This window comes from Pelodiscus sinensis, chromosome 24, assembly GCF_049634645.1.
Source record: "Pelodiscus sinensis isolate JC-2024 chromosome 24, ASM4963464v1, whole genome shotgun sequence".
Taxonomy (NCBI): Eukaryota; Metazoa; Chordata; order Testudines; family Trionychidae; genus Pelodiscus; species Pelodiscus sinensis.
The window spans coordinates 841,785-856,359 of record NC_134734.1 but is presented as its reverse complement, the minus strand read 5'-3'; the positions used below and the strand labels follow the sequence as shown (position 1 = coordinate 856,359).

Genomic DNA, 14,575 nt, shown 5'->3' with positions numbered 1-14,575 from the left:
GAAACATGTTTGAAGAGAAATTTCATAAACACGTCTTGTTATGAAGATCGCACAAAACAAATTTGTTTTCTCCTTTTCTAAAAGCAACAAACTTTGTTAGGAACACACTGACCTGCTCTGCCTGATTACTTTAAATTGATATTTGGGACTGTGTCTATACTACAGAGTTTTTTTCGGAAAAAAAATGCAGATCTTCCACTCCTCAAGCGCATTCCCCTCCCCCCCCGCCCTCCAAAAAATCGAAAGAACAGAGGGTGGCCATTCTGTGCATAGCAATCAGGTCTTACTTTCAAGAGAGCGTCCATACAGTCTGGGTGCTTTCCTTCGCAAAAGCGCATCGCTTTTTCAATGTGCTTTTGCCGTGTGAACGCGATCTTGCTCAAGAAGGCTACGTCTACACTGGCATGATTTTCCGGAAATGCTTTTAACGGAAAAGTTTTCCGTTAAAAGCATTTTTGGAAAAGTGCATCTAGATTGGCAGGATGCTTTTCCGCAAAAGCACTTTTTGCGGAAAAGTGTCTGTGGCCAATCTAGACGCGCATTTGACCAAAAAAGCCCCGATCACCATTTTTGCGATCGGGGCTTTTTTGCGGAAAACAAATCTCTGCTGTCTACACTGGCCCTTTTGTGCAAAAGTTTTTCAGAAAAAAGACTTTTGCCTGAACGGGAGCAGCATAGTATTTCCAGGAAAACACTGACAATCTTACATGAGATCGGCAGTGCTTTTGCGGAAATTCAAGCGGCCAGTGTAGACAGCTGGCAAGTTTTTCCAGAAAAGCGGCTGCTTTTCCGGAAAAAGTGGCCAGTCTAGACACAGCCGAAATGTTTGCAGAAGATTTCTTGCGCAAGAAACCTGCAGTCTAGACCTAGCCTGAGTTGAAAGAGCTAGTTTTCTGGAATGATTACTTCATAAAGGCTTAAAATAGAAAGTCAGTTTAGAAATACTGAGGAAGAAAGTGGAAAGCATAATGTGGAATGTTGCATTCAGCAGCACGGCTACTACAAAGTTTTTGCAAATAAATCTCTGACAAGCTGCAGGGGATGTGGAGAAACCTGCGCCTGGCGTTTTTTATTCCCAAATGCAGAGCTTTTAATGAAGTGCCTCCCGCACGCGGTGCAACACGCTCCGTTTTCTTGCCAAGAAGTTGTAGTAGGAGGGGTTCCCAATGTCGTTTGCTACCTTTGGGTTCAGGGATTCGGCTGAAGGGGGGAGCAGAGGAGGGAGGGGGAAGGGGCGGAGCCGGGGGAAGCAGGGGTGGAGTCGGAGCAGAGCCTCAGGCTGGGGAAGTTGCCTCCCGAGGCAGCAGCTCCACTCGCTGCCTACGACCCTCGGCTGCAGCATCCAGCCTCTGAGTGCATCAGCATCCCTACCCGGCCTGGGATTGCGAATGTCCAGGGCTCGCCCGGGCCCTTCTGTACCCAGCACAGCCCGTCATCTCCCGAGCCTCGGGCGGCGCGTGGGCAGGTCCGGTCCCAGGGCGACGAGCTATTTGGCCGGCCCTGCGGATGCACCGTGAGTTGGGGAGACCTGCTCCCAGCGCGGAGCGGGGCGCGCCGGCTCCTGCTGTCCCGGGCGGCCCGCTCAAGTTCGGCGCGTCCCGCTCTCGGGGGTCTCCAAGGGGCTCCAGTGTCCGGGCTCCCCCTCCGCGGCTGCCCAGGCTTCCTCCCGCGGCGCTGAGACTTGCGCCCGCGAAGCTTTGCCCGGCCCTTTGCGCTCCAGTCTCTGGCTTCCGAAATCCCCCCGTGCGGGGCCGCTCTCTCCGCTCGCTGGCGCGGCTCGCTCTGCGCTGGCTGCTCCGCCTGCCCCCGGCTCCGCACCTGCAAGGAGCCGACAGGGAATAGCGAACCCGCCGCCGCGTGGGCTCTTCCACCCGCGGCGCTGCCACCCGCTTACCCAGGGCACAAGCCGCGCGCGCCCCCGCTCGTCTGCGCCCCTGGGCCGGGATGGGCCACGGGGATCCCCTTGGGGCTGTCAGCTTGTGCTTCCAGCAAGCCCGGGGGATTTTTAGGGGGGGGGGGGCCAAGGGCTGCGTTTCGTGCGAATCCGAAGGCAAAGCAGTTCGGTGCTTACACAGACACACGCGGACGTACGGTTTTACCGACTGGTCTTACATGGATTCATTTACGGTGTGTGGCTAATTAGATAATTATGGGCGGAGGAGCGAAGGTTAATCGGGTAACTGGTTTGGATCGAGGCTGTAGATATGGCAGGACGTTTTTACAGCTTTATGGGAGAGCAGGTTTTATAGTAGTATTTTGATTGGAATTAGTACGTTGTGCATTCTTGTGCTGGTTATTTCTTGTTATGCACAAGCAATTTTTGTTATAGGGAAGTTATATGCATATTTGAACAAGGACATGACATTCGATTTTAAAAAGAATAATGATAATACCATCTACATGGTTTGTTAGTCTACAAAGTGCTACCAGAGCATTTGTTGGTTTTTTAGTTATTTTACGGTTTTTGGTGTGAGCTTAAAACAGAACAGTGTTCGTAAGGCTTTAGACCTAATACTCTGGCTGGGGCACCTTTACCAACGGGAAGGGAAAGGCCCTTTCTGCTTTCAGAAAGGGTGACTGGCAGAGTGCTCTGCGCTCAGTGCTTTGCATAAAGCTACATTTTAGCTGCATGGCTACCTGCCTTTGGGGTGCCCCTGACTCTCTCCTGATGAGCCAGGCCCTCTGCCCTCCTCCAGCCCTGGCACATAGTTGGAGTCACAGCCAAGCGACACGGATAGTCAACACGGCTCGGCTCTGGTCCCCCCTCAAGGAACAATTATTTACACTGGTTTGTTAAGAAACAAAAGTAATTGCATTGAGTATAATGGGCAGGACACACGTGGTTGCAAGTGATAACAGACAGATCAAGGTAAGTTAATAAGCAAAATAAAACAAAATTCACCAGTTGCGCCTGATACTCTCCGGGTATGTCTACACTAGCCCCCTGGTCTGAACTAGGGAGGTTAATAACAGGTAGTTCAAACTAGGGCTTTATTTCAAACTACCGGGTCCCTGCCGGGCAGTTAGTCCAGATTTGTACATTTCAAAAATGGCAACCGGTCGGGAAGATGCAAATCAAGCGCGGGATATTTAAATCCTGGGCTTGATTTGCAACTTGGAATGCCTAAATTAGCCTCCCTAGTTGGAACTAGGGGCTAGTGTAGACAGACCCTCAGAGACTTGTGACATGAAGATTCTTACCCTAATAGTCACAAACCAGGAAGCCTCCCAACTCAGGCCTGATCCTTCACCCATTCAGTCTTAGATGTTTCTAACAGGCAGCTTGGGAGGTCAACAGGGTTTCTGGGCATCTGGCAGCCACCCCCCTTGTCCAGTTTCCCCCTAGAAAGACATTTTTCTCCAGGCGAGATCCCTTTGTGCTCCGTCCAGGCTCCCAGGGGAAGCGAGGCTAGTCACAGAATAGTATCCCCAGATAGCGACCACTGTTTCCCATCCGTAGCGCTAATGGCCCCGCTTCGCAGGGCTGGGTTAATAAACAGGGTTTATATTTTACCTTCCAGTGCAGGAGTGTTGTGTGCACACAGACAGAACACAAGCACAGTGGACTGTATCCTATGAGATGAAGTTACATGACGTATTTTGCATAAAACATCTTACATTATACATATTCATAAGCCAATTTTCATTACGCCTGGGGGGCATCCTGTGATGGGGACATTGTCTGTGCTGCTCTTGGCCCCTGCTTCTTCTAGGTCCTCTCCCACGTCCCAGTGCCACATGGGGAAGGTCGGGGCTGGCCTCGGGTGCTCTAGGAGTGAAGGGGAGGAAGGCAGAGACACCCAAAGATGGGTAAGTGAGGAAGAATATAACCAAGGAGTTCTGGCTCCCAGCCTCCTAGTGAACCACTAGACCCACTTCTCCCCCATCGCTGGGATAGAATCCAGGAGGGCTGGTGCCCTGCCCCATGGTGGATGGGGATGAAGCAGCTCAGCTAACCCAGGGCAGGCCCTGCTGCAAGACTCCTCCGAGACTCTCTCTGTAACCCCACCACGCCGAGGTCAGGAGGGGCGGGGGTGGCTGAAATCAGGGCTCCTAGGCTCTTTCTTTGGCCCTGGGAGGGGAGGATGCCCTAGTGGTTAGAGAAGGCTGGGGCTGAAGCCCAGGATGCCTGGATTCTCTCACCCCTCCCGGAGCCGTGGGGCAGAATGAATCTGTGCCCCACGTCAAGCAGGTGGGAGCTGCTAGCCACTGGCAGCCTGGCTGGAGACAGTAACAGGCTCACTCTGCCCAGGTCACCCTCACCAGGGCACTGAAACTGGGGTGGGACATGGGGCTCCATGGGCAGCCCTGGCTCCCAGGAGCCCACCCCCTGCGTGGGAGATCCCGGGGGTGTTCCAGCTACAACTCTGGCTGGGATCAGAAAGCCTGGGTTCCATCCGTGTCTCTGGCAGGGATGTGGAGTCTAGTGGTTAGAGCAGGCGGCCTGGGAGCCAGGACTCCTGGGCTGCATCTGCAGCTCAGAGAGAGGAGTGAGCGTGACGGATTGGATCATAGAGACCCCGTGAGACTGTCACTTGATGGGCTGAAATACCACTGAACCCCCCTACCAGCTCTCTGGGGTGTCCCACCACCCTCTCTTACTGAGTCAGACCCTCTGGTCTCCTCTAGGCATGGCACAGGGGTACGGGCACAGCCCACTGCAGGGCAACCCAGACACCGAGTGCCACTCAGCTCTGGGACCTGACACACCCCCATGGGACCAGAATCCATCTTACTCTGTCGAAAAGTTTTACACCGAACAAGCTCATAACATGTCCACCCCTTTATCAGCCAAAGAGAGAGACGCACAGATATATGCCCCCTTAATAATTATTTACACTGGGTTTATTAAGAAACAAAATTATTTTATAAAGTAAAAAAGCAGGATATAAGTGGTTACAAGTGGTAGCAGACAGATCACAGTGATAGAAATGTAGCCGTGTTAGTCTGGTGTAGCTGAAACAAAATACAGGACTATGTAGCACTTTAAAGACTAACAAGATGGTTTATTAGATGATGAGCTTTCGTGGGCCAGACCCACTTCCTCAGATCAAATAGTGGAAGAAAATTGTCACAACCATATATACCAAAGGATACAATTAAAAAAAAAAGTGAACACATATGAAAAGGACAAATCACATTTCAGAACAGAAGGGAGATGCGGGGGGTGGGAGGGAGGAAGGTAAATGTCTGTGAGTTAATGATATTAGAGGTGATAATTGGGGAAGCTATCTTTGTAATGGGTAATGTAGTTGGTGTCTTTGTTGAGCCCCCCTTGAAGAGTGTCGAATTTTAGCATGAATGACAGTTCAGAGGATTCCCTTTCAAGTGCAGATTTGAAAGTCTTCTGGAGTAGGATGCAGGTAATTAGGTCGTTGAGACAGTGTCCTTTCTGGTTGAAATGGTAAGAAACTGTTTTTTCTTTGTGATCCTGTCTAATGTCTGTTTTGTGGGCATTGATTCTTTGGCGAAGTGTCTGAGACGTTTGTCCAATGTACGAAGCAGACGGACACTTTCGGCACATGATAGCATAAATTATATTTCTGGTTTCTTGCCATTTCAACCAGAAAGGACACTGTCTCAACGACCTAATTACCTGCATCCTACTTCAGAAGACTTTCAAACCTGCACTTGAAAGGGAATCCTCTGAACTGTCATTCATGCTAAAATCCTTCTCAAGATAGTTTTTTTTTTTTTTTTTTTTTTAAGTCTAGTGGCTCCATTCCACCCTGCTGTTCCAGTCCTTTTGTTCTCAGGTGTTTTCAAGTGTCGTCTGGGGTAGGTTGTGAACCAGCTGGAGATGATCATGGTATGCTCCCCTTGCCTTACAATCTATTTCCCTACGGTGGGAATTCTATTCCCCCCAGACCATGGTGGAAAAGTACCTAATTCAAGATGGAAGCCAGGCATCGGGTGACATGGACACGTTTCTTTGTAGCTAATTTGCTGGTAGCCAGTTTTCCACCACTCAGTTGTCTCTTGATAATGGTCTATCAGCTCTGAGTCTGACTTCTTTGTTGTTGTTCTTGATGGGCTGGACATAGATTTTTCCCAACATGACCACATTCATAATAAACCTACAGTCCTTATTCCTAATTTCAGGAGCTGAAAGAGAATATACACATTCAAGGGTTACAAGCTTTCCATAGACAGATTACATGAAAAGTTTTGCATAATGTATATGAAGTCAGGGATATGAGTAGTATATACCTCGACACCTTTTATCACCGTGCAATTTTGATAGGTGTATGCCCCGCTGCTTTCCGCTTCTCTCTGAGTTTGGTGCGGTCTGCTATTTTGAAAAAAGTTTTGAAGTGCTGTGTGAGTGTTAGGGTGGGGATTGTGGTGTGCTTGTCCTTGGAGACATTTGATTGCTTTTTAAGAATAAAAAATTGCAAAGGTGAATGAAATTGAAGAGGAGAGGTGAGTAGGGTTGCCGGGTGTCCGGTATTGAACAGGACAGTCCAGTATTTTCACCTCCTGTCCACTAAAAAAAATCAGAAAATACCGGACACCTAAAATGTCCGGTATTTTTTGTTTTGTTTTTTTCCCAGCCAGGAGGCGAAAATCCCAGGTGCTTACCAGGTTCCGAAGAGGAGGCAAGATGGCAGGGGGTCACCAGCAGCCTGTTAGAGCCAAAAAGCCTCAAAAGCGTTTCCTAACGGGACCACATTGTTTGTTTGTTTGTTTGTTTTTGTTTTTTGCTTAGCAACTCTCAGGGGCTTTTTTTTTTTTTTTTTTGTTCGGTATTTTTTCAGAAACCATCTTACAACCCTAGAAGTGAGAGAGCAAATTGAAAAATAAATAAAAGAAGAAAATAAGAAAAAAACGTTTTAGAGATGGTGGCTAAAGAACTTAGCAGAGGGATCATTTTAAAAGAGCATAAGTGAATTTTAAAAGCTGAATAAAAAGAAACTAAATTTAAAAGCAAATTAAAATAAAAGAGGGACGTAGATTAACAGGGGGAAAGCATGTGGCAACTAGAAAAAAGTATAAAAAAGAATTAAAAGCAAAGGAACATAAAAGATAAAAATAAGAAATAAGGTTTTAGAATGAAAAGTATAAAAAAGAATTAAAACACGTTAAACGAAGGAGGGAGGTAGAAAAGCAGGGGGAAGCATCAAGAAAAAGTATGAGAGAGAATTAAAAGTGAATCTCTACTGCGATCAAAGGAGAGGTGTCCGTCAGGCCGTCTGTCACAGAGAACAGTTGAGAATAAAGTCGGGGTCTGGCATGGGTCCTCCAGTGGCCTAATGACTATGGCATCAGCCTGCAGAACCTGGGCTCAAGGATTTTCAGTCCTGTCCCAGGAACAGCTGGGCAGCTTCCCCAGGACTGGAGTTGGCAGAAGTGAGCAGCAGGCTGGCTTGGGAGGGGTTAATGCTGGCACATGGGGGCTCCCAGTCCTGGGGGGAGGTGTGGTGCTCCCTGCCCCTCTCCCCAGCCAAGACAGCTCCTCCTCCCCTGGGGCAGGTCCCATAGATGTAGGAAGGTAATTAAACAAATAACCCCTTTCCCCATCCCCAGTTAGCACTTACGCCCTGGGACTGAAAAGCACAGGCCTTCAAGGCACAGCCATTGACAAACCTGTTTAGTGACGGTTGGGCGGAGCTGCAGCCTGTGAATTAGAGATTATAACCCGAAGCTTCTAGGGTTGCTTTTAGAGGGTTTTCTTTAAAGGAAAACGTGCCAACCAGTTTATGTTTTCCCACTTTTTAACCTTTCCCCACCCCCTCTGTCCTCCACCAGACACTTTACTCCATCTTGCAATTTAAAAAAGAAAAGCTGCAATAACTTCCCAGGGTTAAAACCACAAGCCTTTAATCGGGCAGTTATCAAAGTTTTCTTCCTATCTTGTTAATGAGGATGCTGTGATGCTGCAGCCTATGAATTCTTCTGCCCCTTATTCCAGAATAGCGGGCGTGGTCGTGTGGATGCGCCACTTAGAAATTCCACTGTAGGGGGGGAGGGGTGTAATTTCGGACTAAGGTCCTAGTGTAGGCCAGGCCTAAAAGCCTTCCTTTTTATTCTCTTTCTTTTATTTCATTTTATTCAGTTTATCAATCTCCTGTCTTGCCGTTTTCTCTCGCTGCCACCTTGAAAAGCCTCTTTTCCAGTCTCTGTTTTTATTTTAATTAGCTTTTATTTCCTTTTTATGCTCTCTCACTGTTTTCTGTAGCTGCCATGTGCTTCTTTCCCCGCTTTTCTATTTCCCCCTTTTAATTAATGTGCTTTTAATTCTTTTTATATGTTTTTCACTCTAAAGCCTTCTTTTCTATTTTCCTCTCACTTCATGTGATTTTAATCCTTTTTTATACTTTTTCACTCTAAAACCTTTTTTCTATTTTCCTTTTTATTTTAATTTGCTTATAACTTTTTTTAATAATTTTTCTTGCTGCTTTCTCTAGCTGCCATGTCCTTCCGTCCCAACCCCTATTTTTCTATTTTCTTCTTTTATTTTAATTTGCCTTTAATTTAATTTTATTTTATTTGTATTCAGTTTTTAATCGACCTGTCCTCTTTTTTAATTATCACTCTGCTAATTTTGTAAGCTGCCATCTCTAAAAATGTTTTTTCTATTTTCTTCTTTTATTTATTTTCTACTTCCCTCTCTCACTTTTCCTTTTATTTAATTAGCCGTTGCAATTTTTTTTTAAGACTGCACACTTCTCTAACCCTAATCCAGTTTTTCTTTTTCAAACTTGCCTTCGCCGTAGACACTTTGCTTTCATAACCTCTTTAATGTCATTCTCCTTTGCAATTTTTTATTCTTAAAACGCAATCAAATATATTCAAGCACAAGCACACCACAGCGCCTGGCCCCAGACATTCACAAAACACCATATAATATTTTCAAAATGGCCAACCGAGCCAAACTCAGGCAGAAGCAGAAGGGGTGAGACGTACATCTGTCAAAATTGCATGGTGATGGAAGCTAGTGAGGTATATACTACTCATATTCATAAGCAGGCCTTGCCGAACCTTGGCGAGCCCTGCCACGAACCCGGCTCTTCCAGGTTATAATCTACTTGCCACGGGCGAGTAGATTGTATAATTTGTCGAGCCCTGTTCATAAGCATATTTTATAACAAATACTAGCAGATGTACGTGGCTTTGCTCAGGTCTTTAGCTGAAGTATTTTGGGGAGAAAGTAAATGAAAATCTTGCATTCTTTACTTCAATTATTTATAGTTTTCAAAAAAAAAGGAAAATAAGAGTGGGATTTTGGGTGTGAATAGGGGCAAGGGATGGCTGGCTTAGGGCAGAGGGTTGGTGTGGCGGTGCTCAAGAAAGGAGGTGAGGATTTGGGGGGGGGTGGAGAAATCAAGGCAAGGGAAGATGCAGGAGTGAGGCTCAGGCAGCAGGCTCGGGACAGGCCTGAGAGGTTGGCGGCATTTCCAGGGCTGCCTGTGGTGGCGAGGGTGATGCTGCTCTGATGCTGACTCCTCCCAGGGGGCTGGGCAGTGCTCCCCTCAAGCAGGCCCCCCCTTTATCCCCTGCAGGCTAGCTGGGAGAGACCAGGCTCAGGAAGCTGCAGCCCCCTCCTGCAGCACACACCCTCCCCTCCCCTTCCCCGCAGCTGCTTACACTCAGAACCCGCCTCATGCCATGGGCTCCAGCATCCCTCGCCCACGGCCTGCGTGCTGTCTGGGGGCCAACCGAGCCAAACTCAGGGTATGTCTACACTACAGAGTGTTTTGGAAAAACAGTCGTTTTTCTGAAAAAACGTCAAGTTACGTCTACACTGCAATCACGTGCTTCCAACGGAAAATGGAAAGACTGGAGGGGTTTTCCAACACTGGTCATCCTCATTATACGAGGAAGGAGCCTTTTTGCCTGCAGGCTGTATGGGGAGGGACCAGCCTGCAGACTGTCTGGGGGGGGGACCAGGCTCATGAGGCTGCCACACCCCCAGAAACACTCCCACGGCCCACAGGATATCTGGGAGGAGTCTCCAAGGGCTGCCCTCTCCTACACCTTCCCCTGCAGCTATTTACACTCAAAACCCGCCTCATACCCGTGGCTCCAGCCTGCCTCTGCCACATGCAGCCGGCTGGGACTTTCCCCAGCCCTTGGCAGGAAGGCGGGAGCTGGGCTGGGCCAGACCATACAGCCAGGACTCTGTCCGCCCCCCCCCCCCCCCATCGCTGATTTATACCAGTGACCCCCAGTGCCCCCAGCCCTGGCATCGGCTTTTTTCCTCCCCTCCCCATTCCTGCCTGGTGTATAAGGCTGGGGGGCAGAGGGGGTCTTCCACCTGCTGGTTCTTCCCTTCCATCTCCCATCCCCCTCCACGCCCACTAACCGCTCCCCCACCCCCCCGCTGGACTCACACAGCTGCCCGGCATGAAGTTGGGGTGTGGACAGCCTGGCCCCCTGCTTCTCAGAGCCATTGGCTGTGTCTACACTGGCATGAATTTCCGGAACTGCTGAAAACGGAATACTATTCTCCAGTCAAATGGTACAACCCCTGAGTTTAGAGATTTATTAAAAAATTATGCTAATGGACTTGCAATTTCATGTGCCAGTTCCTTTAATATTTTTGGATGAAGATTATCTGGGCCCCCTGATTTACTCCCATTAAGCTGTTCAAGTTTGGCTTTTACCTCGGATATGGTAATATCTACCTCCATATCCTTGGTCCCATTTATGTTACCATTATCCCTAAACTCTTCATTAGCCTCATTAAAGACTGAAGCAAAGTATTAGTTTAGATATTGGGCCATGCCTAGATTATCCTTAACCTCCACTCCATCCTCAGTGATTAGCAGTCACACTTCTTCTTTTTTTGTTTTCTTCCTATTTAGATGGCTATAAAACCTTTTATTATTGGTTTTAATTCCCTTTGCAAGGTCCAACTCTACATGACTTTTAGCCTTTCTCACTTTGTCCCTACATGCTCTAACCTCAATAGGGTAGCTTTCTTTGATGGTCCCTCCCATCTTCCACCCCTTATATGCTTTCTTCTTTTTCTTAATCACCTCTCTGAGATGCTTGCTCATCCAGCTTGGTCTAACACACCTGCCTATAATTTTTTTCCCCTTTCTTGGGATGCAGGCTTCTGATAACTTCTGAAACTTTAACTTAAAATAATCCCAGGCCTCCTCTGCCTTTAGATCCGTAAATTCTTTAGTCCAATCCACTTCCCTAACGAATTTCCTTAATTTATTAAAGTCAGCCCTTTTGAAATCAAAAGCCCTAGTCTCAGATTTATTTTTGTTTATCCTTCCATTTAGTTTGAACTGAATTAGCTCGTGATCGCTCGAGCCAAGGTTGTCCCCTACAACCATTTCATCTGTGAGGTCCTTAATACTCACCAAAACCAAATCTAAAATGGCATCCCCCCTTGTTGGCTCAGCAGCTACTTGATGCAGGAATTCATCAGCTATCACATCTAGGAAAATCGGAGCCCTATTATTATTACTAGCACTTGTTCTCCAGTCTATATCTGGAAAGTTGAAGTCTCCCATGATTACACAGTTTCCATTAGTATTTACTTCATTAAAAACATTAAAGAGGTCTGTATCCATATCCAAATTAGATCCTGGTCATCTATAGCACACCCCAAGCACTATCCCTGGGGAGGATCTAATAGTATTCTTCCCCATTGTGATTTTTGCCCAGACAGTCTGTGTTCTCCATTCCATCACTTTTTATTTCTTTACAATCTACCTCATCTTTGCTATACAGTGCTACTCCACCACCTTTACCCTTATTTCTGTCTTTCCTAAACAGCACATACCCTTCAATACCTGTACTCCAGTCATGCCTAGTATTCCACCATGTTTCTGCTATTCCTATAATATCTGGTTTCACTTCCTGGACCAATAGCTCTAGTTCCTCCATTTTATTACCTAAGCTCCTCGCATTGGTGTACAAACATCTTAATTTTTCCTGTTTGGCCTCACTCACATTCTTTACCTAATTTGGCACGGACGTTGTACCTTCAATATGATTTATTAGACTGGTATCCACCCTACCCTTCCTCATGTCCATTCTCCTACTCCCAACTATATCCTTTCTTACTTTGTTTTTCTCCCTCTCAATGCTAAAATCCGGTGTAGAGATTACCTGGACGTCTCCCAACTGTCTCCCCCAAATTCCTAGTTTAAAGCTCTCTTAATCAGTTGTGCCGGCCTCCATCCTAGAAGTCTATTTCCCTCCCTACTTAAGTGAAGTCCATCCCGAGAGAATAGTCCAGACGAGGGCCTCCGGGGCAGAGAAAGAACGGGAGGGTGCAGGCCGCCCGTGCACAGTACCGACCGGCACGGCGCGCTCTGTTTTGCGCTGAACATGCGTGTCCCGGCAGCAACTGCTGCAAAATCTCTGATCCAGGTGCTGGCACCAAGACCAAACATGGAGCATCCACAGGGACACCATCTCAAAGAACTCCAGTTACTGCCGAGGTGAGTAACCTTCATCTCTCAGCAGTGTCCTCACAAAGCTCCGGTGTCACACCCCCTAGGGAAGGTTTACACAGACAAAGCTCAGGAAGTTCGTTCTTTTTATCAACCCAAGAGCGAGATGTGCAGCCATGGCCCCTCCCCCCCCAACCAGTGCGGGAGGCCACAGCCTTGTCCACGTTGCTGCTCTCATTCGGCTCCCGCCCATTGAAGAAATCCTGCAGCAGATTCTGGATCCTGGGGATGCGGGTGGAACCACCGACCAGCGCCACGTCATGCACCTGGGACTTGTCCGGCGTGGTGTCGTGCAGCACCTTCTCCACCCGCCCCAGCGTGGTGCTGGGGAGGTCGGCGTTGAGCTCCTGGAAGCGGGCCCGCGTGATGGCTGTGTAGAAGTCCACGCCCTCGTAGAGCAGGTCGATACTGGTGGAGGCCTGGGTGGAGGAGCTGAGGGTGCACTTTGCTCAGCCAAATGCACAGGATTGGGAAGGGGGGTTATAAACTCTTTAAACGAGCCCAGGACATGAGTTTGGGCTGATCCCACAGGCGCACAAGAAAACATTCTGGAGTGTGCAGCAGAGCCAAGAGGAGACCGACCTGGAGCTGGTCCTGCAACTCCTACCAGAGGGTGGGCGAGGATGGGACAAGGAGAATTTGGTGCTGGCCATACATGGGCACAGGGAGGGGCAGTGCAGGGAATAAGCCTGGACACTCTGGATGCAGGTGAAAACGAGTCAGAGGATTTATTACACACAGCTGGTGGAGTGCCAACCAGGGGCTATCCTGGTGAACACTGGTTAAGCAAAACATGGCAATAGATTATATAGGCGGCAGATGGATGGAGGAGAAGCAATGTGATCCAGTCTGGCGGCAAGATGAAATGAGCATCTAAGCCAACAAACTCGGAAGGTTACACAGCACCTCCGCCCGTTGCCAAACAAACGCCTTATCTCTAATGCAAATAGTTGCCTTAACAAGCTCAATAAGCCAACATCAACAAACAGACAATTAAAAGGCAATTTTTGTCTAGTTAAATGATGCTGCATCTGTGAAGGGGTTACGGGCGCCGCGTGCGACGTGATCCCTGAGTTTATGGGCCCATTATCTAGGATTAAAGCAACACGCAGTAGCAAGGCTGGGTTGGCATCACTTGGCGCAGCCCCTTGGAATGTGGTTGCCAGGGCGACTGAGCCTTCCCAAGACCCCTCCACTCAAACTGTCCGTGCTGTGAAGTGACAGGCCTGTCTCAGATTTAGATTGAATGGGGGTTTTAGCGAAATACCATGGACTGCCTCAGTGCCCTGCAGGCAGGGAGATGATGCCCCGGTGGCTCTGTTCCCTGGGACCGGAGCGGGCTCCTGGCTGAAATCGGCTTTTCTCACCCCTTTGGGGCTCTAGGAGTTCCCGGTCCTGCCTCTCGGCCTCAAGAGGGCGCCAGCCACCTTCCAGTGCCTGCCGGACCAGCGGCTGCGGGGGATGGAGGGTTTGGCCCTGGATTATACCGATATTTGTGTGTTTAGTCAGAGCTGGGAGGACCACGTGTCCCAGGCCAGCCAGGTGCTGGGCGGCTGCGGGGCGCTGGGCTGACTCTGAAGGCTGGGAAGTGCCAGGTGGGGATGGCCCAGGTGTCTTACCTGGGCCATAAGCTGGGGAGTGGCTGCTTGAAACCAGAGCTGGCCACAGTGGAGGCCCTCAGAAACTGGCCGGTTCCCCACACCAAAAGCCGGTCCAGGCCTGCATTGGGCTGGCAGGGCACTCCCGGAGGTGTGTGCCCCACGTTGCTCCATCACCGCCCCTATCACTGAGCTGTGTGAGAAGGGGAGGTCAGACAGGGTGGGCTGGGCCGAGCCGAGCCGGGGGGCTCTCTGCGCGCTGGCAGAGTCCCTGGTCAGAGCCCCAGTGCTGGCAAACCCACCCTGTGACAAGCCCTTCCTGGTGCTCACTGACACTGGGCAGGGGCGGGGCTGATGCTGGGGGAGGAAAAGGAGGAACGACACCCTGTTGGGCACCTGAGCAAGAAGCTGCTGCCCCGGGAGCAGAGCGACGTGGCCAGAGAGAAGGACGCCTGGCCCTGGGGTGGGTCCCTAAAAGCTGCAGCCGGATCTCTTTGGACAGCATTGCCCGGTGGAACCGACCCTGCTCCCCTGATGTGGCTGTGCCAGATGCAGGGG

At 49.1% G+C, this 14,575-nt stretch overlaps 1 long non-coding RNA gene across 1 annotated transcript in view; it reads left to right on the top strand.

Annotated features, from left to right (window-relative positions):
• Nucleotides 1-1,061: 1,061 nt before the first annotated feature.
• Nucleotides 1,062-14,575, top strand: part of LOC142819614 (uncharacterized) — a 36,638-nt gene continuing 23,124 nt past the window's right edge. The window contains exon 1 of the long non-coding RNA XR_012897486.1: nucleotides 1,062-1,513. This is a non-coding gene — a long non-coding RNA (uncharacterized LOC142819614). The remainder of the gene's footprint in view (nucleotides 1,514-14,575) is intronic.